Source organism: Echinops telfairi, unplaced genomic scaffold (genome assembly GCF_000313985.2).
Source record: "Echinops telfairi isolate 266 unplaced genomic scaffold, ASM31398v2 ScPeMD7_7468;HRSCAF=8506_0, whole genome shotgun sequence".
Taxonomy (NCBI): domain Eukaryota; kingdom Metazoa; phylum Chordata; class Mammalia; order Afrosoricida; family Tenrecidae; genus Echinops; species Echinops telfairi.
This window is the reverse complement of record NW_022111369.1, coordinates 97,955,968-97,981,688: the sequence shown is the minus strand read 5'-3', so window position 1 is coordinate 97,981,688 and position 25,721 is coordinate 97,955,968.

Sequence of the window (25,721 nt, the reverse complement as noted above, 5' to 3'; positions counted from 1 at the left end):
CTGGTTTCCTTAGGGATCCCTGGGGGTGCTTTCAGGTAAGTTTTGGACTGCTAAATTCAATATCTGCAGTTCCAACCCACTAGCCCTCCACAGGAGAAAGGTGAGGTTAACTGGCCCAGTCATGCTTTTCAGCCTCGGAAACCCCGTGAATCAGAATCGACTTTTTCATATTTTTTTATAAATCATTTTATTGGGGCTCTTTCAGCTCTTATAATAATCCATACATCCATTGTATCAAGCACATGTGTGTACATGTTGCCATTATAATTTTCAAAACAATTTCTTTCTACTGGAGCCCTGGGTATCAGCTCCTTTCCCTACCCTCCACCCCTGCCCTCCCCGACTGTCCTACCCTCATAAACCCTTGATAAATTACAGATTATTGTTATTTTCTTATTTTACACCATCTGCTGTCTTCCTTCACCCATGTTTCTGTTGTTTGTCCCCCTGGGGGTGAGGTTGGGGATGGGGTGTTATAAGTTGATCATGGCGATTGGTTCCCCCTTTAAATCAGAATCGACTTTATGGCAGTGACTTGAGTGTGTGTAAACTGGGATTGAAGGCTTCATCACACATTGTTACTCATTGCCCTCACAGTTTTGTAATTTGTGTTTGTTTTGTGAGGAGGGGAGAGGGGAGACAGTATCACTGGGATTCCTTTTCAAACATCATACCTTTTCATGTCATGGAGATAAACAATTTTGAGTTGAGGGTTAATATCAAATTTTTTACAAAATTCAAATGGACATCTTCACAAATCACTGAAGCATTGGGACATGTTTATTAAAAAGTGTCTTGCATAAAACAGCATTTTTAAACTGAATCAACCATTCTAAAGAAAATTGGGAAGATCTCAAGAGTGAACCAAGATAAGGAAGGTTGTCAACCACCATGAAAAAACTGTGACTGAAGTCCGTCTCGCAACAGTTACGCAAGTTGGGATTTCACACAGTTCAGCACCTTCAGTTTTAAATAGCTATCCTGCTTCTACCAGGCTTTCAGCCCAGCAGGTAGCAAACGCGTTGTACAAAGATTAGCTGGTTCAAAGACTTGATCTTTCCACCATCTTTTAAGCAAGACTAAGGCTAACAAGGGCAACTTCTTGAATGAATACAGGAATAAGTATTGATTGACCAATAGGTTCCATAGAGCCAGGTCCAATAAAAACAATGGCTTCCAAGGATATCTACTGGATGAAATAAATTCAAGATAGAGAGGTCTGCTCATGAGATTATAAAAATTTGGCAGTTGCGGTAGGGAGTAGGGTGTGGTAGCTACATAATCTCATGCCAACTTTAGGATATTAGGAGCTGGAAGTGCCAATGGAGACCCACACCAGTGTTGAGATGCTTCAGCCTGTGGTCTTCCTGCATGCAGCATCACTGCATGTGCTGCATGAGTCTAAAGAGGAGTTTATGGACTAGTATCAGACCTATGGGCTAATATCAGAATTATGGACTTGATCTAGACTGGGCTAGGATGTTTTCTCAATATGCAATTGTTCTTCCATATAAAGCTCTCTCTTACACACATAAGAGTGTCTCTGGATTTGTTTCTCTAGTCAACTCGGTCTAACACAGAAGGTAACATTTTCAAAGTCACAGGAAAACCATGGATGTTAGGATGAAATTTTTTAAGACAGTTGAAAAACGTCTTGTGAGAAAAAGTCCAGGAAAGTTTCACCAGGGGATTTTTTCCCCCCTGTCATTATAGACCTGCTCATTCTTTGAACACAACAAGCATTATCTGAGAATTTTGTTGGAAAACTTCACCCATCAACCAAATAGTCTTGTGCCTTCAGACATCTTTTTGTTTCACAAGCACAAAGAATATTTTAAAGGAAATCTATTTGAGCTCCATGGGAATTCCAAACTGTCATTTTAATGTGGTGTAATTTAAAGCGTGCAGAGTTATTGGGGTAACAGCTAGAGGGATGAGGCCCCCACTCTCAGAAGTGTATAGTCATAGCTGGCAGGTATGTTGAGAAACAATAGCTTCAAATGTTGATATATGTTTTTTAACTATAGGTTTCCTTGTCTCTATAGCAATACTTTTAGACTTATTCGCTTATTAAAATAGTGCTTAGAAATATGAATCTGGAAAATTGGAAGAGGCATCAAAAAGTTCATGGAAAATTTCATTTTCTTTTCATTCTATTTTTCATGCTTTCTCAAGCTCCCTGGTATTAGCATTGTTCCACCTCTCCAAATACTGCTTTACTATATATATGACGTGGGCACTGTAAGCGCCCATTGCATTGATGTAAAGATCGTGGTAATTGTCATTCTTAGAAGAGTATAGAACTGAAGTACTTTAAATCTATCAGTTCAGAGACTCCTCCTATTTTTATTCCTTCTCTGCAGATGGAGAAATCAGAACAGTAACACTTTAAGTAATTTGATCAAAGTGAAATAACTTAAAGGATGTGGAATTAAGATTTGAATGCAGACTGTCTACCATCGTAGTTGTTGTTGTTGTTGCTGTCATTGTTGTTAGGTGCCATTGTGTTGGTTCTGACTCACAGCCACTCTAGGTACAACAGAACAAAACCCCGCTTGGTGCTGCACCACCCTCGCAATGGTTGTTATAATTCAGTTCATTGTTGCAGCCACTATGCCAATCCATCTTATCAAAGTCTACCCCTTCTATGATTCTCTTCCACATTACCAAGTATGATACCCTTTGCCGGGGACTGGTCTCTCCTGATAACTTGCCATATTTAAGGTCCAGTAAATAATTTCTGATATTATTGTGAGGAGGGAATTCTATGTATGGATGAACAACAATAGTGAATAAGGTTCTACTTCCCTAATGTAATGAAGGATAACTTAAGTGTCTCATTTAAATGATATTTCCTGTTCAAGTATCTTTGTACTATTGAGGGTATATGCAAATTTACCATCACTTAATTCTGAACTCGGGATCTTGTAGCATTTTAGGAAATTGTTATCCCTGAAATTATTTATAATTCCAATTTGAGAAATGTGGGGTATAATACAGATATTGATGCATATATACTTTTGAACTGTCAGACAGGGACATGATAGATTAGGTAGATAGATAGATAGATAGATAGATAGATAGATAGATAGATAGATAAGAGATAAATAGAACAAAGCCCCTTTGACATTTACTTTATTTCAATTTGTGACCAACCCGTGTGTATTAAAGTAAAATTTTGCTCCACAGGATTTTCTTAGCTGTAATTTTATGGGAGTAGATTGCCAAGTTTATCTTCCATGGCATCATTGATATCTGGATTTGAGTTGCCAAGAATAAACTGTTCCATCCAAGGTGTGTGTGTGTGTGTGTACAAGCTCAAATATGTGTACACATGGAAGGGAAAACATGTAAGTAAAATATATGCATATGGTTATATGTACATAGACATGTACCTACATATATTACAAACACGAGCATCTATACTTACAGCCTTGTGCCTCATGCTGTGTAGTATAGCTCTTGCTATTTGGCAGAGGATCTAAATTCTGCATTTCTTAGCCAAGGCACACTCAAGTGTGTAGATGTGGCTCTGCTTTGTCCTTCAGGTGGCAGTTTTGATCTGTTGCGAGTGATAAGGTATGTGTTAATGTCATCTGACAATCGTGTTTCACTTTTCCACTCTATGAGTATTATAATTAGAGGAAATTCCTCCAAGATTCTGGAAATAGATTAGTTGTCAATCTTACTTTCTTGGTTTATTATACTCTCTCATTTCTTCAGTGTTTTCCTAGGCATTTTATTATGGAAAATCACAAAGCCTGAGCTAGGAAATCCCTTTAAACACTTTCTTAACATTCTCTACTCAATCCAACCCTGTTTCCCAATTATAAGCAGATATATACCACACCTACACCGATACACACACGCACACACAGAGCTGAAGGATTTGAGTATATAATAATGTTCATGGGCTGCAATAAGACAGAAAGAGTAATTTAAAATTGTATGAGAGAAATCAGACCAAGTAAGCTCCTTGAGAAAGTTTGCTTGTCCCTCCTACTCTATGATGACAAGATGGTCTAGTCAACATGTATAGATGCAGATCAACTTATGTCTCATGAGTATCCAAAAATGTAAACACATTTTATCTGAGTCATTAGTGAAGAAGTGAGAGAAGAAGCCAATTACAGGAAGCGAAAGAGATGAAACTGAGCTTGCGCAGTAGAATGCAAACCAAGCTCATTGCCATTGAGTTGACACCCACTTATGAGTAGTAGAGATCGCTTCAAATGGGGAAGATCCTGTGCTTTATGAGAATGTAGGTTTGTCTCACATAATAAGATCTAAACTAACAATTGATTAAACATGAAGAAGATTATATCTCCCTCTTGCACCAATCTGAAGATAAGCTACCCAGACTAAATTAGTAGCATGGTAGTGGACGAACTAAGCTTTTTATATTTGATTGTTTTGCTTTTCCAAGTGTTTTGTCCTCATCTATATTACCCAAGATTACATAGAGCCATGCCCCCACTCTAGGAAAAGGGAGGGAGGACGAAAGGCAGGGCTTTCTCCCCACCAAAGACTCCCCAGTAAGAAAAGTAAATAGAAATCATGGAAGGACACTGGACATGAAGAAACAATCATCTCCTTAAAAAGACAAGAAAGAAAGAACCAAGAGTGATGCCAGAGAAGACCTCTGAGAGTAGATCGCATGCAAAATAAGGCAAAGCAAAAAAATGAGAAGGTAAAGGAGCTGAAGATATCAAAGGATGGCTGGCAATCAAATGCTCAAAGACCTTGTGTCAGAAAGCCAGAAGGGAGGAACACACTAGGCATTTCTGAAGCTGAAAAGCAGAAGACAAACTTTAAGCCTCAAACTATAATATTGAAGGTTACTATGGGAAAAATATGGATATTATCAGGTGAGACCAGTCCCTGGAAGAGGACATCATACTTGGTAAAGTGGAACAGAATTGAACAAGAGGAAGACTCTCAACAAGATGGTTTGACATTGTGGCTGCAACAAAGGGTTTGGGCATAGGAACAATTGGAAGAATGGCCAAGGACCATGCCATGTGCATAGGGTCCCTATGGGCCATGGCCAGCTCAATGACATCTAACATCAACAACAACATGAGCAAAATATAAGGATCAAACAGTGAAGAAAGTATCAAAAGAAGATCAGAGGAATATACAGAGTCATTTTACCTAAAATAATTATTTTAATTCAATGATTTTAGGAATCAGTACATAATATGGAACCTAGAAATTTAAGGAAGAGACAGTTTCTTTGGGGCACTAGGAAACAAGACATTTCCAAGAATTAATAGAATACCAGCTGAGGTGTTTCAACAAATAGATGAAATATTTAAACCCGTACTGATCTATGGCAAGAAATTTGGAAAACAGTTAGCTCTTTGGCCAACTGACTAGGCAAGATCCATATCTGTGTCTATTCCAAAGAAAGATGATACAACCAACTGTGAAATTATAAAAAATATTATACTATCACACACAAGTAAACTTTTATTGAAGATAAATTTTAAAATAGTTGCAGCAGTACACTGATAGGGAACTGCCAGTAATTACAGAAAGATTCAGAAGAGGAGGTAGAACAAGGGATATCGTTGCTAGTATCAGATGGATCTTGGATAAAGTCGGAAACACTAGAACATATTTACCAGTGTTTTATTGACTATAAAAAGGCATTTGACTGTGTGGATCAAAACAAACTATAAATGACACTGAGAAAAGTAGGAATTCTAGATCATTTAATTATGCTCAGGTAAAGCCTGTATCTAGAGCAGTAGACAGTCATTTGAACATAACAAGAGGATGCTGCATCGTTTAAACTCAGGAAAGGTATGCTGGTTTTGTATCCATTCACCATACTTATTTGATCTTTATCCTGAAAAAATAATTCAAGATGTGTTATATGAAGAAAACTCTATAGTGACCTGAGATATGCTCATGATACAACCTTGCTTACTGAAAGTAAAGAGGGTTTATTGAAAAGATAAAAGAATACAAACGTCAATATGGATTACACCTCAATTTTAAAAAACAGAGCTCTCACAATCTTTATCACAATAATCATAGAAAAATCTAATGTCGCCAAGAGTTCATGTTTCCTTGGATCCACCATCAACAACCATGAAGCAATAGAGAATCAAATATGTATTACATTGGGGAAACCATACTGCATAAAAATCACTTTAAATCAGTAATAAGTAAAGTTATTACTTTAAAAATAAAGTGCACCTGACTCAAATCATGATATTTTTCATTTCCTCATATGAATGTGTAAACTGAACAGTGAATAAGGAAGATCAAAGATGAATTGATGCCCTTGAATTATAGGGCAAGTGAAGAATATTAAATCCAACATAAACTGCCATATCAAACCAAACACTGCCATAGAATTGATTCTGGCTCACAGTGACTCTATAATACAAGATAGAACTGCCCTGTGATTTTCTGAGACGCTGGGAGTAGAAAACCCCATCTTTCTCCCGTGCAACAGCTAACAGTTTTGAACTGCTAACCTTGCAGTTAGTAGCCCAATGCATAACCACTATATCACCCCAGCAACATCTGTGTTGAAGAAGTATAGACAAAAAGGCTACCTAGAAGTTAGGATAAGATATCTTTATCTAGTGTGCTTAGCTATGCCACCAAGAGGGACCCTTCCCCAGGAAAGGGCGTTCTTTGTAAAATAGAGGATCAGCAAACATTGGAAGATCCTTAATGAGATGGAATGTTAAATTTTCTCCAACAATGGGCTCAAAAACAAAGAGAGAATTATTATGAAGTTAACATAGGATAGGGTGTTTATTTCTGTTGTAAACTGGATCATTATGAATTGAAAAAGACTCCATGACCTCTAATACCATCAACTTTTGTTTACTTTCTAACCGGTAATGAAAAATTTTACATGAGTGAAAAACACTTGGAACTATTTACTACAGATTCATAATGAAGCACAGGTAAGCTTGTATTTACCTTGCTCATTAAGCACTTGGTCCCTAGAAGGGAGTAAAATTTTATAAGGGGTTATGATGTTATATGATGTAGGAAGATGTTATATGAGAGGGAAAAAAAAGATGTTATGTGGTTAGAAGAGAGACAAGTGCCAGCTATTCCTAGAAGCAGAATGTTTGATGTGGTTTAAAAATAAATAAACACTTCACTGGAGATTAGTAAATTAACAAAAATAAACCCATGCTTATCTTTCTTATTTGGGAATCCACCTTTATGCTGGCTTTATGACCATTAATAGGAAATTAGTCAAATCAACTAATGTTTCATTTTATAAAGCTGAGCATGGCCATTGTACTTCATGATTGATTCTGCATTGTCCTTTGTCACAATTATGTTATACCTAACATAGTAAATCATATGACTTTCTGATTCACAATGGCCAATACAAGTTCATTTCAGCTCACTAATGCCTAGGATAACAATCTTTAAGCATTCAATTTCATTTTGGGCCACTTTGACTTTTCCTAGATTCATATTTCACGGAGTACACATTCTGATCATTACAGCTGTTTCTCCTTACATCAAGTCGTGCCCCACCAGCCAATGAAGATCCTGAAGACTTCGCTCCCACACGCTTTCCTGGACTCACTTCACAGTCAACTGCATTCAGAAAAATCAACTCCTTCTCAGTCTCATGCCAAGGGCCCTCATACCCAAGAGGCCTATCCTCTGGCACTATACCTGTCAATATTTTTTATTGTAGTCTTTGGGCTTTCAGTATCTGACAATATTGCAAAGCTCTGCGTAAGGTCTTCAGCAACTCTTCCTCCAAAATGGGTAAATGAGTTCTTCTCCAATGTCTGCTCTTAGTCTGGAAGTTCTGCTGAAACTTGTTCAATGAGTGACACTGGTGGCTTTAGAAATAACCAGTACCATGGCTTCCAACATGACAGCAACACCCAAGCCATCACAGTACAACAAATAGAGACAAATGGTGGCTTCAAGGAAATCCAACCAATACAACTATTATCAGCTCTATGCACCAAGCACAAAAGCTAGTGATGAAGAACTTGAAGAATTCTACTAACAACTTCAAGGAGAAATTGAGCAAACATGCAATCAATGCAATCAAAATGCAGTGATAATTATCAATGATTGGAATGCAAGTGTTGGAAATAATGACTAAGGAACAGTAGTTGGAAAATATGAACTTGGCAATAGATACAAAGCTGGAAATCACATGACAGAATTTTGCAAAACCAACTGCTTGTTTTAGCAAACATCTTTTATCAATAACACTCAAGGCAACTATACACAAAGACTTCTCCAGATGGAGGGCAGAGGAATGAAATTGACTACATCTGTGGGAAGAAATGACAGAGAAGCTCAGTATCAGAAGCTAAAACCAGGCCAGGGGCTGACTGTGGAATAGTCTAGCAATTGCTCATATGTAAATCCAAGATACAGCTGAAGAAAGTGAAGACAAGCCCATAGGAGTCTATCCTCCGTGATTTACAGAACATCGGAAGAGCACATCTGACTCACGGAACACTTAAGACAAGACCTGAGGAGCTGCAGGAGACATCGAAACATCATCATGAAGAAAGCAAGAGGTCACTAAAAAGACAGGAAAGAAAAGATCAGAATGGATTTCAGAAGACATTCCGATACTTAATCGTACAGTAGCTAAAGCAAATGGAAGTAAGGCTGACATCAAAGAACTGAAAAGAATATTCCAAAAGGCAGCTCGAGAAGAGAAAGGCAAATATGATGATGAAAGGGACATAGAATTGGAAAACCAAAAGGGAGGAACATAATCAGCATATCTTAAACTGAAAGATCCCAAAAGAAATTAACTCCTCGAGTTGCAATCTTGAAATACACTGTGGGTAAAATATTTAAGGATGCCAGAAGCATCCCAGAAAGACTGAACGAATATAGTCACTGTACCAAAAGAGAAATAAAAAGAAACCAGTTTATATTCCACCATTACAAGAGGTGGCATGTGAGGAAGAACCAATGGTGTGGAAGGCAGGCATTCAAACTGTGCTGAAAACATTAGGCAAAAACAAGCTGCAGGAACTGAAAGAAACCAACTGAAATGTTTCAGCAGGTTGATGAATCCCTGGAAGCACTCCCTCATCTATGCCAGGAAATTGGACAGACTGATACTTGACCAACCACATGGACGAGATCCATATTTGTTCCCATTCCCCAAAGAATGCTCAAATTAGAGAACAATATGACTGTTATTACTTGCAAATAACATTTTGCTGAAGATCATCCAGTAACAGTTGCAGTAGTACATTGACAGAGGTTCAGACTGAATTAAGATGGGGAAATAGAACATGGATATCATTACAGATGCCAGATAGATCTTGCCTCAAAGCAGAGAATGCCAGAAAGATGTTTGCTTCTGTTTTATTGACTATGCCACTGTGTTGTACCATGTGGATTTTAACAAACTATGGATCATCTTGAAAAGAATAGAAAGTCCTGAATATTTATTTGTGCTTACATATAACTTGTGCTTCAATGAAAAGGCGGTTGTGCATCTGAAACATGAGAATATTATGTGGTTTAAAATCAGGAAAGGTATAAAGGTGTGTGTCAGGGTTGCATTCTCTCTCAAAAATTTTTCAAACTGTATGCTCAGCAAATAGTCAGAGAAGCTGGATTATATGAAACAATAATGTGGCATCAGGATTGGAGGAAGGGGAAGGCTTCATAACAACCTATAATATGCAGATGACACAACCTTGCTTCCTGTAAGAGAGGAGGACTTGAAGCACTTGCTGTTGGAGATCAAGGATTGCAACCTTCAGTATAGAATACAACTCAATGTTAAGAAGACCAAAATCCTCTCAGCTGGACCAATAGGTAAGTAACATCATGATAAATGGAGAAAAGGTTGAAGTTGTCAAGAATTCTGTTTTGCTTGGATTCACCATCTGTGCTCAGGGAAGAAGCAGTCAAGAGATCAATAGATGAGTTGCCTTAGTAAATCTGCTGCATAAATATTAAAAAGCACGGATGCTGCTTTGAGGACTAAGGTGTGCCTGACCCAAGTCATGGTAGTTTCAGTTGCCTCATTGGTATGTGAAAATTGGACATTGAATAAGGAGGACCAAAGAAGAATCCATGCATTTGAATTGTGCTGAAAAGAATACTAAGAACACCATGGCTTCTAGAAGGACAAACTGATCCATCTTGGAGGAAATAAGATCAGAGTGCTCCTTAGATGCAAGGACAGTGCAACTTCATCTTACATACTTTGGAGATGTTGTCAGCAGAGACCTGTCTCTGGAGAAAGACACCATGCTTGGTAAAGTGGAGGAGCAGTGAAGGAGGGTAAGTCCCTCAAGGAGATAGATGGGCATTGTGACTATAACAATGCGCTCAAAAATAAGAACAATTGTGAGGATAGGAACAGAGCCAGACAAATTGTTTTTCTGTGATGCGGGGTTGCTGTGCGTCAGAATAGATGTGAGGGCACCTAAAACAGCAGCATTACCACATCACAGACAGAGAACACTAGGCCTGTAATTGTCAATTGAGCAGTCACATGCATAATTAAAAACAGATTGGTTCCCTCACCAAAGAGAAATTCCCTCATTGGTGCCCTCACTATTGAATAGAATTTGGAGGCTATCATTGAACACTATCAACAGGGATCATATGTTTGGGGGCTTCTGAAAAATTAGATAGTGAGCCAGATTTGCTTTGAAAAGTTTTCTTCTTTTGGCCTTCACTGTCAGTGCTTTATGATTTTCTCCAATATCCTAGTGTCTCCTCCTAATATGTAGGGCAGGACAGTTAATGTCCACCTCTACTCCCCTTCTATAATACACTTCTAGGCAATCAGTTTCAAGGGGAGGAACACAGAAGTTCATTGGATTGTTGGATTGTTCTGATTAACTTAATGATGGTTGTCATTGTTGAGGATTTGTTTCCATCGATGGAGCCAGGATTCTAATTGCTTTGGCAATTACAACACAGTAATTCCCTCACGATGAGATTTGCTCCAGGAGTACAAAACTTGACACCTGTTGTCTTCCTGCCAATCAAAAATATATATTATTTAAGTAACATTAGCAATATTGGCTAAGGAAAACTAAACGATTTCCAAACTTATGGAAAATAGTCAAAATTAGTTAATGAGTTTGTTAGAGTGCTAAGGATAACATGGTGATGCCCCACAGCCATGTCAATTGTCGGTAGGAATCCCAGTCTGAGTGTGGAACCCAGTGAAACTAACACAACAAACCAACCACACTGACTGTCCGTAAGGTCATTCCAACTCATAGCAATGTTATAGGACAGAGTAGTACTACCCTTTGGGTTTCCCAGGAGCAAGTGGTGGGTTCAAACTGCTCACTTTTCTGTTAGCTCCCCAGCTTGTAGCCCACTCTACCACTGTGTGACCGTTCTGTATGGTGGCTATGAGGCAGGAGTCAATGGGGATGAGTTTTAGTGAGGGTACGCACTAGGGCTCCTTGGAACTCGGCTAGACACCCAGAAACGGAAGCTTTACTTCCGGAGGACGAGATACATGCTGACTTAGTGTCCCTGAAGAGAGAAATATTAGATTTAAAGCACAGCTGTCTTGGAGAGAATTAAGAGACCTAGGCAATTGGTGCAGAAATGTCATGAAAAAAACATGGATAAAGAAGCGGCCATCTAGCTGAGAAGTAACAAAACCCAGATGGAAGAAGCACACCAGCCTGTGTGATCACAAGGTGTCAATGAGATCAGGTATCAGGCATCAAAGGACAAAGTATCTTATCATTGAGAATGAGGAGGAGTGTGGAGTGGGGACCCAAAGCCCATCTGTAGGTAACTGGACATCCCTTTATGGAAGGGTCACGAGGAGGAGACGAGCCAATCAGGGTGCAGTGTGGCAATGATGAAACATACAACTTTCCTCTAGCTCCTAAATGCTTCCTCTCCCCCGCCCCCACTATCATGATCCTAATTCTACCTTACAAATCTGGCTAGACCAGAGGATGTACACTGGTACAGATAGGAACTGGAAACACATGGAATCCAGGACAGATGAACCCTCAGGACCAGTGGTGAAAGTGGCAATACCGGGAGGGTTGAGGGAGGGTGTGGTGGAAAGGGGGAACCGATTACAAAGATCTGCATATAACCCCCTCCCTGGGGGACAGACAATAGAAAAGTGGGTAAGGGGAGACATCGGACATGGCAAAAACATAATAATTTATAAATTATCAAGGGTTCATGAGGAAGGGGAGTGGAGTAGGAGGGGAGAAAATGAGGAGCTGATACCAACGTCTCAAGTAGAAAGCAAATGTTTTGAAAATGATGATGACAACAAATGTACTAGACACAATGGATATATGTATGGATTGTGATAAGAGTTGTACCAGCCCCCAATAAAATGATTAAAAAAAAAAAAGACATGGAAAAAAATCAAGACACATCTAATGAAGAGACTCCAGCAGTGGGTAGATAACCATTGATGATTGTCTTCAGGGGACTGAAGAGCTTAAGCTACTGAGTGTGTGGAAAGTAAGATTCTAAAGTTTGATTCTAGCCTCTAATACCATTCCCTGTAACAAGAGAAAACAATGACGATAGGCAAACAAGTTTTACTAAATGGAAGATAAAAGAATTCAGATATGAAAGAATAATTTTTAAAAACAATTTTATTGGCACACAATCCACATGTCATACAATTCAGTAGTCCAATCATATTAACAAGAGTTGTACAGTCACTACTATGATAAATTTTAGAACATTTTCTTCTTTCTTGTACTCCTTGTTATCAGCTCCCCATTTTCTCCCAACTCCCCTGCCACCCCCCACGATTATCCTTAGCCCAGCTACTGTTTTTATATTTTTACCAATCCTGGATTTTATTTACAGGAAAACATACAAAATAACTAACAAAGTAAAACAGGAAAACCTCAATCGAAAGGAAAGCGTAAAATATTAAAAACTAGAACAAATTTAAAATGGGTCAAAGATGCACAATGTCAGGGACATAAGCACTAAGACCAGACATTGTGTTCATATGTGAATTTGGGTAAAACCCCAAACCAGCTGCTAGCATCAAGTTGACTTTGACTCATGGAGACCCTATGGGTGCCAAGAGTAGAACGGTGCTCCCTGGCATTTTCAGTGGCAGGTGTTTTGGACATAGATCACTGGGCCTTTCTTTCTACTAAGTGCCTCTGGGTAGGCACAGACCATCAACCTTTTGTTTAGCAGCTTAGCATGTTAACAGTTTGTGCTGCCTCAGGACTGAATGAGGTTAAAGAGGCAGAATGCCTATGGAATATGTCCTGGGGAAATACTGGTGCAAAAAAATCATCCCTTGACCCTTCATTCACCTCCTTTGACCTTTTCCCAGCCCTACTTCTCTTCTGACGATTACTTTCATTTCTTAATTTTGTCTTTGTTGCTACATTTTACTTTTGGGGTTGACATTGCACTCTCCACCCCAAAACTCAGTGCCATTGAGGCCATTCTGATTTGCAGCGACCCTAGGTAGGCTTTCCAGGCCAGTAAATCTTTTCTGGGAGCAAAAAGCCTCCTCCTCCTCCCTCTGAGTGGTTGGTGAATTTGAATGCCGACCTTGTGGTGGGCAGCCTAATTCTTAGCAACAGTCCCACTGGAGCTCCTATATTTAGTTCTCAGCACTACATAAATGCACCCCCTGAAACACACTTCAGTTTGTGTTTTCCTGGCACTCAGAAATGTAATCCCAAAATGAACATGGTCCTGTGTAGCTGGCACCTTGGTCTGGCTTGTCTCAGCCACAGTTTGGGTGAGATTTGATACAGGGTCAGGCTGATTCCCATGTTTGAGTGGCAGGGAAGATACTATGCTGAGGGCGTGCAGTCTCTTGGTGGAGGGATGGAGAACAGTCATGTAAAGATTGGTGGCTTACCAGCAGGATGCCAAAAGGCCTCTTTCTGGACTGTTGACATGCCCTGGGAATTGCAGCTGCTTGGTGGCGATGTACACCGTTGGCCAGATATTTTCAGCAACAGGCGAAGTAGATTGTTTTGCTCCCTTGATTATATTAGTTGAGACAATACCGGAGGCTGGATACTCCACTTGGCTTCTAGTGGCATCATCCTGTCTTGTTCTGCTTGTCAGACAAGTTTAAAACTGTCACCAGCATCCTGACCCATTCACCTTGCCTTGTAGTATTTGGCCTCAGACATCTGGAGAGCTGAGGCCCTGCCATGCAATTTCAAATTTCCATTCCCTCCAAGTCCCAGCAATGCATGCCCCTGGTTGAAAGGAAACTAGATTTAATATTTGACCATCCCATCTCTGAACTCCCAATTCTCCAACACATTTCTTTTCCTGCTTCAAAAACGATTAGGTTCTCTGCTAGGAATGGCCTCTGCATTCTGACCTGGACTTATTACATTATCTGGATTAATTCTCTCATACCTTCCTGATGTCCCTTTAGACTCCAGTCAGTTTTTCCTGTTCCTTTACTCAAATTCTCAATTCTTTCTTTATTCTTTATATCCTTCATCTCCTGTCACTTCTTTGTATGCACCTCCATTCTCCAAAACTCCTTATACATCCGATTTGAAGATTATTTTCCCCTGTGGTGCCTAGGAAGGGACAGATAAGCTACTGTAAGCTTCCTTTTTGAGATAGATAATTGCATTTCAAAATACTTGATAGCGAAGCATGGTCCCAGGTTATGATGATGAAGTGATCAAAAACACAATTTCAGTCCCGGACGTGTTCAGTGTCACATGCAAAAAGAAAACAGAAACCAACAGAAAGACATGACAAATAATTACAATGCCGTGGAATAAGTTTGGGGGAAGAAATATGCATACAAAATCTGAAAATATCAAGGATGGATCAATATATTTTCTCTGTAGAATAAGGGAAAGCTATAGACTAACTTAACAATTCAATTTCTAGATTCTTTCTACATGACACAGTACCCAAGAAAAACCGGAACTGCATTGGGCGGAGTGGAACTTTTGTAGCACACATTTTTCCCTGCTAAGCAAGCATCAAGAAACTCGTTCTGAGTTAGTGTGGCCACTGGGGTTGCCTGGGAAGGTTCTTTCTTGTCACAGTGAATTTTTTCGTAAAAGCAGTTTCATTTAAACCTCATTTTTTTGTGATGGCCAATTTAAGAGAACAGTGTGTGGCTGTGAAATTGTGTTTCCCATTCAGGAAAAATACCACAGAAACTTTTCATAGAGGGTTAGAAGATGTTGAACACAGCTTATAAGGGCAGGTTTTCTCATTCCAAAAAAGGTGAAATGTTGATTGATGACAAATCTTGTTCTGATGTCTGTCAACTTCCCGAATAGACTTAAATGTCAACTCGTAGTGCATTTGGAGTTCATTCCACCAGGTCAGACTGTTAAACAAGCTTTCTATTTAGAGGTTCTGAAAAGATTGTGTAACAGGGTGTGACCAAAAAAAAAGGCTGATTTGTGGCACAGGAGATTGATTTTTGCTACCACAACAATGCACTGGCTCATACAGCCATCTCAGTGATCCAGTTTTGGGCCCCAAACAGCATGCTTCTCTTGCCCCACACACCTTACTCACCTGACCTTATTCCATGCGACTTCTTTTTGTTTCTGAGAATGAAGAGGGGCATGAAAGGATAGTGATTTGAAGATGCAGAAGGGTGAAGAAAAAAACCGAGGAAGGTGCTGTCAGCCATCCAAACAGATGAGTTTGAAAAATGTTTCCAAGAATGGAACCACAGATTTGACAAAATGTATTAATTACAATGGATTGTGCTTTGAAGGGGATAAGGTTGTTTTCTGGAAAAAAATTTAAATACATAGCTTTGAAAATTTGGGGGCAGGTACCCTCTTGTATATTCAAGAAACGTATTACAATTTGTTCAGGGGCAAGAGCAATCCTTGCTGTATCAATGATAATAGACTTCAAGAGATTAAGTTGCTTGCCCAAAGTCACTTAACATATAAAGACAATGTTGGCTGTGATGTATTATGATAAGTAATATTCGCTTCTACAAGAGGGAAATCCCCACAAGCTCAATGGATTCCAAAATAAAACCAAGCTCACTGTCTTTGAGGCAATTTCAACTCCTAGTGAACCTACAGGACAGGGTAGAACTGTCCTGTGGGTTTGCAGGCTGTAACGTTTAAATGAGTAGAAGTCCCCAGTGTTCTCCTGCTCAATGGATTAGCATAATGAAATCGGCTTTAAAATTTTTTTTCATTACCTTCTATGAGACTCATTTGGGGTGTGATCTTCAAGCCTTTGTGAGATTGCCACCTGAAACGTTCAGCCTCCGTCACTGTCGCAGCAAGAGAAGAGAAAGGCCCCCAAGGCACATTGACTCTGAAGTACTTGGTCTTTGAAGAGACAGGTGTCATTTTCTCTCATGGTTCATTCGCATACTCACATCTCCTTGCTTCACAATGAGAGATGTATACGAGTTTACGAGAGTTGGAAAATTAAACTCATCTTTGCTACACCTGATTCCCATGGAAATCAGCACTCTACTAAACTTGCTGTTTTAAATGGAGTCAATTCTGACTCATAGCAACCCTAAAAGAGGGAGCAGATCGGCCCCATGGGGTCTCCAAGGCCATAAGATTTAGGGGAGCAGATTGCCAGGTTTTTATCCCGCAAGACTGCTGATGCGTTCAAACTGGAGACCTGGTGGTTAGCCGCTGAGTGCTCAGCTACTACACCTTTCTCATTTTACTGTCAACGTGTGTTCCTTAATGTAAGCTGTTGACATGGTGGAGCATAAAGGATTTGTTTTCATGAGCTCTATGAACAGGTATATCAATAGAGGCTTCTATAAATACATAGATAATTGCGGGATACCTTCTAGCTCATTAATTTTCTTTTTGTTGTTTTGCTTTTTATTTATTTATTTATTAACATTTTATTAGGGGCTCATACAACTGTTATCCCAATCCGTACACACATCAATTGTGTAAAGCGCATTTGTACATTGTATCTCAAAACATTTTCTCTCCATTTAAACCCCCGACATTAGGTCCTCATTTTTCCCCAGCTCATTCATTTTCATGACTGCAGCTGATCTTCTGAGCAAGACTTGTGTTTATCTTCTTCCTCACGCTTTTAAAGAGTTCATGTCCACCCTCTTCTCTGAAGGGTCTGACCAATCTTTTGTTCAACTAGAGTTGAGAGGTTTTTCATCGTGCTGCATGGTCCCTCGTTGTGTTAATCATGTTGTAACTCTTACTGCAGAATGAAATGCCTGGCGTAGTAAATAATAGTATTAGAACTGTCTGAAAGAAAAGGTCAGTCTTATATCTGCTTGCTGATAGGGGAGTTTAATATACTCTCGCTATTATTAATAATAGTAATTAGACTCTATTGATTTAGCTGATCCTAAGGTCCCTAATGTTCTTCCTGAGCATGAGTTGGCATATTGTAGCGTGGCATTGCAAGCTTCATAAATCACGGCCAGGATCTTCTTCCCATTTCACGAAGGTGTGGCATTTATTTGTTTGGGGCTGCTTTCCCACCACTGACACGTTTAGCAGAGATTTTTATATAAACTTAGAAGACCCTTTCCTAAGACCATTTCCTGTTTGGGGGAGGTAGTCAGGGTAACATTAACCAGAGCACTTCGTATTTTCACCATTTAGCACAGCCACTGGTGCAAATCAAGGGGACAGGCATCTCTGTTGGAGGCAATAACACTTGCGGTGGAGAATTCATCTCAGCCCTGAAAAAAAGAAAAGAAGAGAAAAACATATTTCAGTTGAAGTTGTCCTACAGGGGGCAGACAGAGGAGAAGAAAATGGAAAATATTAGCTGGCTTGGTGAACAAATCAACTTCCTATCTGTTACAGCTTCTCTGTCAAGATCACCTTTGCAATAGGTTTGCAGAGATAGCATTCAAATGTGACAGGACTATCCTGGTTTAAAGGTTGCACACACAGTAGGCAATTTGACAGGTGCTCCCCATTCAAATGGATTTCTCTCCACATTTATTCATGTGCCCTGGATTCTCCCTAATATCCCACACTTTGGATTAAGACACTACAGGTCTCTATTAAAATGAACCAATGTTGCCTGGTAGGGGTGAGCTACTTATACTTTATCATTAATGTCTGACTGTGAGTAATTAAAATGAATTTTCTTCCCTTGGCTAGACTTAAAAGAAATACTAATGGTCACGCTTAAATTTTTTTAAATATGGCGTGCTAGGCTTTACAATGCAACCTGTTATTCCCCCATTTGTTTTCTAGAATAATCACATGACTTACAGTTGCAGAGAGGATCTGTCATTCTCCTTTACTAGATGAAGGGTCAGAAGCTCTGAGGGATGAATTGACTGTTTGAGGGCATTCTAGAGGAGCTGGGCTATAGAAGGAACCAGTGAAGGGAAGTAGTGAAGGGAAAGGAGGGCCATGTGGACAGTAGATACGAGAAAAGGTGTGAGTGACCCACAAGTGAACATACTGCATAGTAAGATGGATTTCTTGAATCTTTAGGAAGTCAAGTCATGTTTATTGAGTTTTCTGGGCCCTAAAGTATAGGGTTTAGGGAAGGGATAGAGGCACAAAGAACATTATTTGCCTTTCAATGAGTGTTTATGTTATGCTAACTACTTGTCAGCCAAGAAATTAACCTACTCCTTGCCTGGGGCGAGTCAGCTGCACAAGACCTCTTTAAAGTGTTGAGAAGCAAAGATGAGGACACTTTGAGGAGGAAGGTGACCGTGATCCAAGTCATGGAATTTTCACTCAACTCATATGCTTGTGAAGGTTGGACATGGAATGAAGGAGACCGACAGAAAACCAGTGCATTTCCACGGTGGAACTAGGGAAGAATATTGAAAGTAGGACCGCCAAAAGAACAAACAGATCTATGCTGGAAGAAGAACAGCCAGAAGGCTCCATAGAGGCAAGGATCGCAAGACTTTGTCTCACATGCTTAGGACATGTCAGGAGAGACCAACTACTGGAGAAAGACATCGTGCTTGGTAAAGTAACAAAAAAGAAGGACCTTGGCAAGATGGATTAACACTCTGGCTGCAACAATGGGCCCAAACAAGAACAATTGTGAGGATGGCGCAGGACTGGTTAGTGTTTTGTCCTGTTTAGCGTATGATCACTATGGGTCGGAACAACTGGAAGGTACCTAACAACAGCACCTGTCAGTTTGCCATGCTATATGGTTTCATATGTTTTTTATGGCTCAAGGTCAGCAATTCCCACTAGTCATCCCATGGGAGAAAGATGAGGCTTTCTGCTCTCTTAAAGATGGACATTGGGCCTCAATTCAAGTACTCCCTTAACACAAGAACACTTTGTTCTAACAATCCGGCATTCTGTGATGTTCACCTTCCTGACACAATCGCTGAAGACAAAATGGGTGCATAAACAAATGTGGCAAAAAAAGCTAATGATGCCCAGTTATCAAAAGATGTAGCAACTGGGGTCTTAAAGGCTTGAAGGTAAACAAACAGCCATCTAGCAGGGAAGCAACAAAGCCCACATGGAAGAAGCACACCAGCCTGTGTGATCCTGAGGTATCAATGGGATCAGGTATCAATCATCTAAGACCCAGAATAAAACCATACCCAATGTGAATGAGGAGGAGGTATGGAGGGGAGACACAATGCTCATGTGTAGACGATTGTACATCCCCTCACAGAGGGGTCACAGGGAAGCGATCAGCCAGTTAGGGTGCAGTAAAACACTGATGAAACACACAACTTTCCTCTAGCTCTTTAGCACTTCCTTCACCCAACTATCATGACCTCAATTCTATTACAAGTCAGATTAGACCAGGGCATGCACACTGTTACAGATAAGAGCTCAAAACATGGGGAATCTGGGATAGATAAACCCCTCAGGGCCAACAAGGAGAGTAGAGATACCAGGAGGATTAGGGGAGAGTTGGGGGAGAAAGGGGGAATTGATCACAAGGATCAACCTAGAACCCCTTTGCAGGGGGACGAATAACAGAAAAGTTGGTGAGGGGCAACAGAGGATGATGTAAGATATGGAATAAAATAATCTATACCTTATCAAGCTGTTGTGAATGAGGGTGGGGGAAGAAATGAGGAGCTGATATCAGGGGCTCAAGTGGAAAGAGAATGCTTTGAAAATGATGATGGTGACATATGTGCAAATGTACTTGACACATTGGTGGAATGTGTGGATTGTAATAAGAGATGTAAGAGCCCCAATAAAAGTATTTTTTTTAAAAAAAGGTTCCAGTCTCAGAAACCCAATGGAACAGTTCTACTCTGCTCTATCTGGTCACTATGAGCCAGAATTGACTCCATGATAGTAAATCTGAAGCTCAAAGGCATAGTATTTTAAATAACAACAGGATCACCCATGTAGGACAGTTTTCCATAGAGCTCTTCGACTAAGAATAGGAAAAAGGGCCTGGTGATCACATCCCCAAATTTCCAACGAAACCCCAATTGATCACAATAGAACCTTGACTGACAAAGTATCTAGGTTGGAAGACACTATACAATATATACAACAGTGGACTCAATCCTACCAATGATCATCATGATGGCTCAAGACTAGGCAACAGTCGGCTCAATTTTACTATGGTCACAATGAGTCAGTGCTAACTCAACTGCAAATAACACCATGCTTCAACCCTTTGGGGACTCATGTAGGCAGAGTAAAATGATTCCTTATGATTTTCTTGGTTCCAGTCTGCAGAGAAGCTGATTGCTAGAAGAGTCCAAGGTTCCTCTGGTTGGGTTTGAACTGTCACTATTCCAGCTAGTAATTGAACCTTTCCTTGTAAGCATTGGACTCAATTAGGATACTGTTTAAATACTGGACTAGATTTAAATTGGACAAGATTAAAAATACTGTTTTGTGTGGTTTTCATCTTCCCTATGATACTGCTAAATTGGTAGCATGCCAAATGTATGGATGAATTAAAGGAGTTCCAATTTTTTTTTGAAAAAAATCTTGTCCGAGGTTTCTTTGCTTAGAAATGGCAAAATGTTTTCTTACTCCTAAGACTCCTATTCTTTTCACAGCCACACACTGAAAGACAAGAAAGCAAACAAAGAAAAGGTCATGGAGGGGCCTTGAAAACAAATTTTACTTTCTTCACATCTGCCTCGGCCTGGGCTTCTCTGCCCCTCCCCTTCCCATTAACTCTGTAATCCCGCAAAGAGTAGAATGCTGGTCACACAACGCCCAAAGTGAGGGCTCAACCAGTTCCTCTCTGGATATTCTACTCCAGCTGCCAACGTTTCTCACTTCCACTCTGTGTTCATTATGTTGAGTGTTTCCAATGTTTGCTTCAGGACTTTCCTATTGTTCTTGATGGAAAGTGATGAGATTGTTATAATTATATTTTTACTCCAAGGTGCTTCTCCCCTCCTCCCATCCCTTAATTTCTTAACATCCTCACCATGTGAAGGCTGCTTATGTCAATAATTAGCCCCAATTACTTTTAGGTTCTATATAACCTATCAACGTATCTGGCTAGATTTTAATTTTTCTTTTTTTTTAACCAGAGGAAGAACTCATTAAGGGCAGGGTGAGTGATATAAGAGAAGGCGGGCAGCTTAACTTCCCGTTCGCATTTGCTACCACATGTGCTGTAAATTGGAATTACTCTCTCCTTGATTGAAAGGTGACCACCTCTTGGGTGAAATGTGGCAGCTGTTTAACAGAAAGAACATTAATAAAACATGATCATCTAAGAAACAGCGAAGATAATGATGAGCTCTTGCATTTAATTGACAAAGCAGTTAGAAGTTCTGAGAGGCAAGAGGTAATTTTTTATTGTTGAATTTTTATCTCCTCACTGAATGACCTGGGGTGAGCTGCTTAATTTGTCCATTACTCAGTCTCCTCATCTGTAAAATGGGGATAACAAGACTTACCTGGCAGAGGGATTATTGGAATTATTTCACCCAAAGTCCTCTGAGATCCTTGATAAATGGTGCCAAGTGATTCCAAATGATTAGCATCCTTATTATTCTGACACGCGCCCATAAGGCCCATCGATCAAACCCCATTCTAGCTGAACTGGGCAGAGCGATGGATTCTGTGACTGCATTCGATGGCAGTTTGCCCTGAAGATAAAGTCTGTCACACACAATGTCTCCCCAGAGCAAGCTTAAGCTGGTTGCAGTATTGATGTGGGTGATCTGCCCGCCAGGGTGCACAGAAGCAGTTTAACGAGAGCTAATTATGGCCAACAATAACGCCAGAGCCAGGCACTCACCTCTGATTATGATGGGATGTTGGAAGAAACGCTTTCTGACCCCGATAATCAGGTGGAATTTTCTGCGCCGTTGGCATGGGTAGCATTCTAAAATGTGTCGGGGCATCTTGGACTTCAGAGAAAAGCGACAAGCCACATTCTTTTCGAGGGAGAAAGAGGACCACAGAGAATCATTATCCTTGCAAATCACTCTCTCTGACTCCCCTCACATATTTACTTTGACTGGTTTTTGTTGTACAAATGATGTGCATATTCCTGGAATAGGGATGAGAGAGAATGGCGAGATGTAGCAAGACAGGTAAGATGTAGTTAATGGAAGTACAGCTTCAGGGAAGGTAGGAGGAGTCAGTGGTGAGTGTAGGAGTTTTGATCAGAGAGATTCTTAAATTATAACTCCATTGTATGGTCAACATTGCTAACCATAAGATTGCAAGCTACAAATATATATAATCCTCCAATCCAACTGTCTTCATATCCCAGACTATGACCTCATTGACAAGTATCATCATTTTTCACCTAGGTGACACATTAGTAACCTTTACCTGGCCTACCATGCTTTGATTCCTGCTCACCTATAGTCTGCGTATTCAATACACACCACCTGTAGTCTCACCTGTTTAGAGCCTTACTCACCTGTAGTCTGACTATTCGACACACAGCAGTGAGGTTACGCAGAATTATTTACTCAGCTGCTTCAGCCTTGCGAGGCTTCTTCCCTACCCCTTTGCCATTAGAATCAAATTTAAAATCTTATCACTGCCTAGTCATTAGACCCTAATGATTTCTATCACTCACCTTTAATCCAATCCAATTCCCAAATCTGCCTATTTCCTAAATTCAGTCCGTGTGATATTTTATCTTTGGGTTGAAGTACTCTGATAATTAACGCCACCAAATATGGGGTATCTTTTTTTTCAGAACAATAAATATTCCAATAGAAGTATGACTCTTTGACAACATAAAAAGCATTTTTTTTAGCTCAGCAGATACATTTTTCTACCCCGCTACAAATGTTTTCCCCAAAAAGATAGGACTTTGGTTTGGTTTGGTATGGTGATCTGGGGGCTGTTTTTGAAAGGTTTCAAATCATCAGTGATGCAAAAAGGTGTTAAAAGAAGCCCGTGTACGTGTTTGTCTTTGCATCTGAACCAGAGCAATCAAAGTAGCCATAAACACAGATGAGATGATATTTCCAACTCTGTGACGCAGCTGTGAAATGCTAGGAAACAAAGACTGGAAACACGAGAGCTCCTCACGATCAAATTGTCAGCCGGACTCTTAGAGCAGGACATGCTCAGGACCAACAGGAGGACCCAGTACTGAAAGATGAAACGAGTCTCTCTTGACGTTGACACCCCATGTGGTGGGGACAGGCAACATTATTGATAAGCCATTACCAAGTAGAGAGTGTGGAAAACAGAAGGCAGAGCCCTGAATCAGCGTGGTAGAATCCTGGCAGGCTTCCTTAAGGAGGAGATTCTTAGAATGACTTAATTGATGAGAGGGGAATGGTGACACTTTGAAGGGAGACACATGAGCTCTGCGGACCCTTGGAGCATCATTTTGCTTTTGAACTTCATGTTGTTCTATTGCAGTCATGTTTCCCCTTGAGTAGAGAACACGATTGTCCCACCTAGCTGCCAATATCACACTCCTACTGACAGAAACTAATTTCTCTCTCCAGCAGCCAGGTGAAGAACCCCATGTGAAATATTCTTATTTTCCAGGATTGAGTTTTCTCTCTAATCCCAGTGGCCCAACTCTCACCCATAACGTGTGCCTTTAACTTGTTTATCAAAGAAGATACCAGATTCCATTTGAAACGCATTTCTTGACATGCTGATGAGAACATAGCTAAAAGAAAGGCAGAAAGCAGTAATCGTGCGACGACGCATAGAGGATTATGGTGCAGACAAAGCAGTGAATACATCCAGGGACTATCCTCAAGCCCATCCGTGAGCAAATTAAAGAGACTCCATGTGTACATTTCAGTTGTCCCTAGACAATACAAAATATTAAATGTTCAGTTGCTGACAGGTTGGAGCTTCAAACTCACTTGCAGAGACACCTCAGAAGAAAGTCCTGGTGATCTATCTCCATGGGGAAGGTCAAAATCACTGGGAACTCGATGGAGTTACCATGAGGTGGGATTGACTAGATAGCAACTGGTTTCATTTTCTCCTTTTTCACGTGGTACCATGGTAAGTCCTGTTTGGCAGTGCAATACACTAAATATCTGCTGGTGGGTTAAGCGTGGGGCTGCCAAGTGCACAGTCCGCAGTCAGAACCTAGCACCTGCTCCATGGAGAAAATTGAGGCAACCTGTTTCCAGTCTGCTTTCCAAAGATTTACAGCCCTGGAAACCCTCTTCCATTCTGTAGGGTCATGATGGTCAGAATCCACTCGACAGTTGTGGAATTTGCTTTAGGGTAATGTCTGTACCTGCTGTCTGGCAGGGGCTTTGCTGATTTTTAATCATCTCATAATGGTCTCGTACATCTCTCAGGAGCAGTGGCAGTTGCTATCAGTAGAGTCCATGATGACTCAATGATTAGGCTCCTGAGCATCTTCAATGGCTAAATTTTTGGAAGCGTATTACCTGGTCTTTCTTCTGAGATGCCTTTTTGGGGGGCTCATATTGCCAGCATGCTGGTAACAACCAAGCACATCAACTGTGTGTACACCCCAGGACTGCTGCATCCTTCAGAAAGATTATTTTATGGGGCAGAGAGGTTTATTAACTCTTCAGATGATCACATAATTAATCTGTCGAGTTTTCATTTGTGTTTTTGTTTAGAAATGTTATGTTCCCTCCGCTACACCATGTGGGTTCTTCCGAAAACAATAGTAGGGCATAATTCATAATCTTTTCAATGGCCAGAGGTGTGCAAATAGGAGCTTTGTTTTCTTTGCTTTTTGCTGACTTTACAGTAAGAGGGTCTTCTTTCTTCAGATTTTAATGTGCTGCGTCAGGAGAAAATGTATAATGAGCGCGCTGGATTTTCTGTCTTTTGAGCTGATTCTGTAAGATGTGTCACATGTCTTTCCCTTAGAGAGAGCAATTAATGGGGTGTACTGTTCTTTCCATATCTCATCGTCTCTGGAAGAATTTTTCTCTGGGCGCACAGTGGGGGAGAGGAGAAGGGGCAGGGTGGCAAGAGCAGAAGAACACATGTAAAGTTCTGCATTCATATTGAATATTTTCCCAGTAGGATGGCATGGGCAAACATCAATGGTTACATGGGAATTACCCCTTGCTTTTATAGAGAGGTTTTCTTATGAAGCTTGGGTAACAATTCTGATAGAGGGTCACCGTCACCAGCTCTCTGATTGGGGACTGACAAGGATTGTGAGCAAAGCCTGGGATACTTGGTAGAAAACTCCGGTTGGGTTACCCCCAAATCAAGGTGAGCATGAGCTTACCAGTGCTTAATAATATGTAGTGAATAATTGCATATCTGTGGTCAAACCCACATTTTCTACATTTTCCCCTCCAGATTACTGAGTAAGCACAAGTAAACCTGTGCTCCCCTTGTTTTTGTAGGTAATTCACCCCTGGCAGATGTAAATGATTTGCACCAACT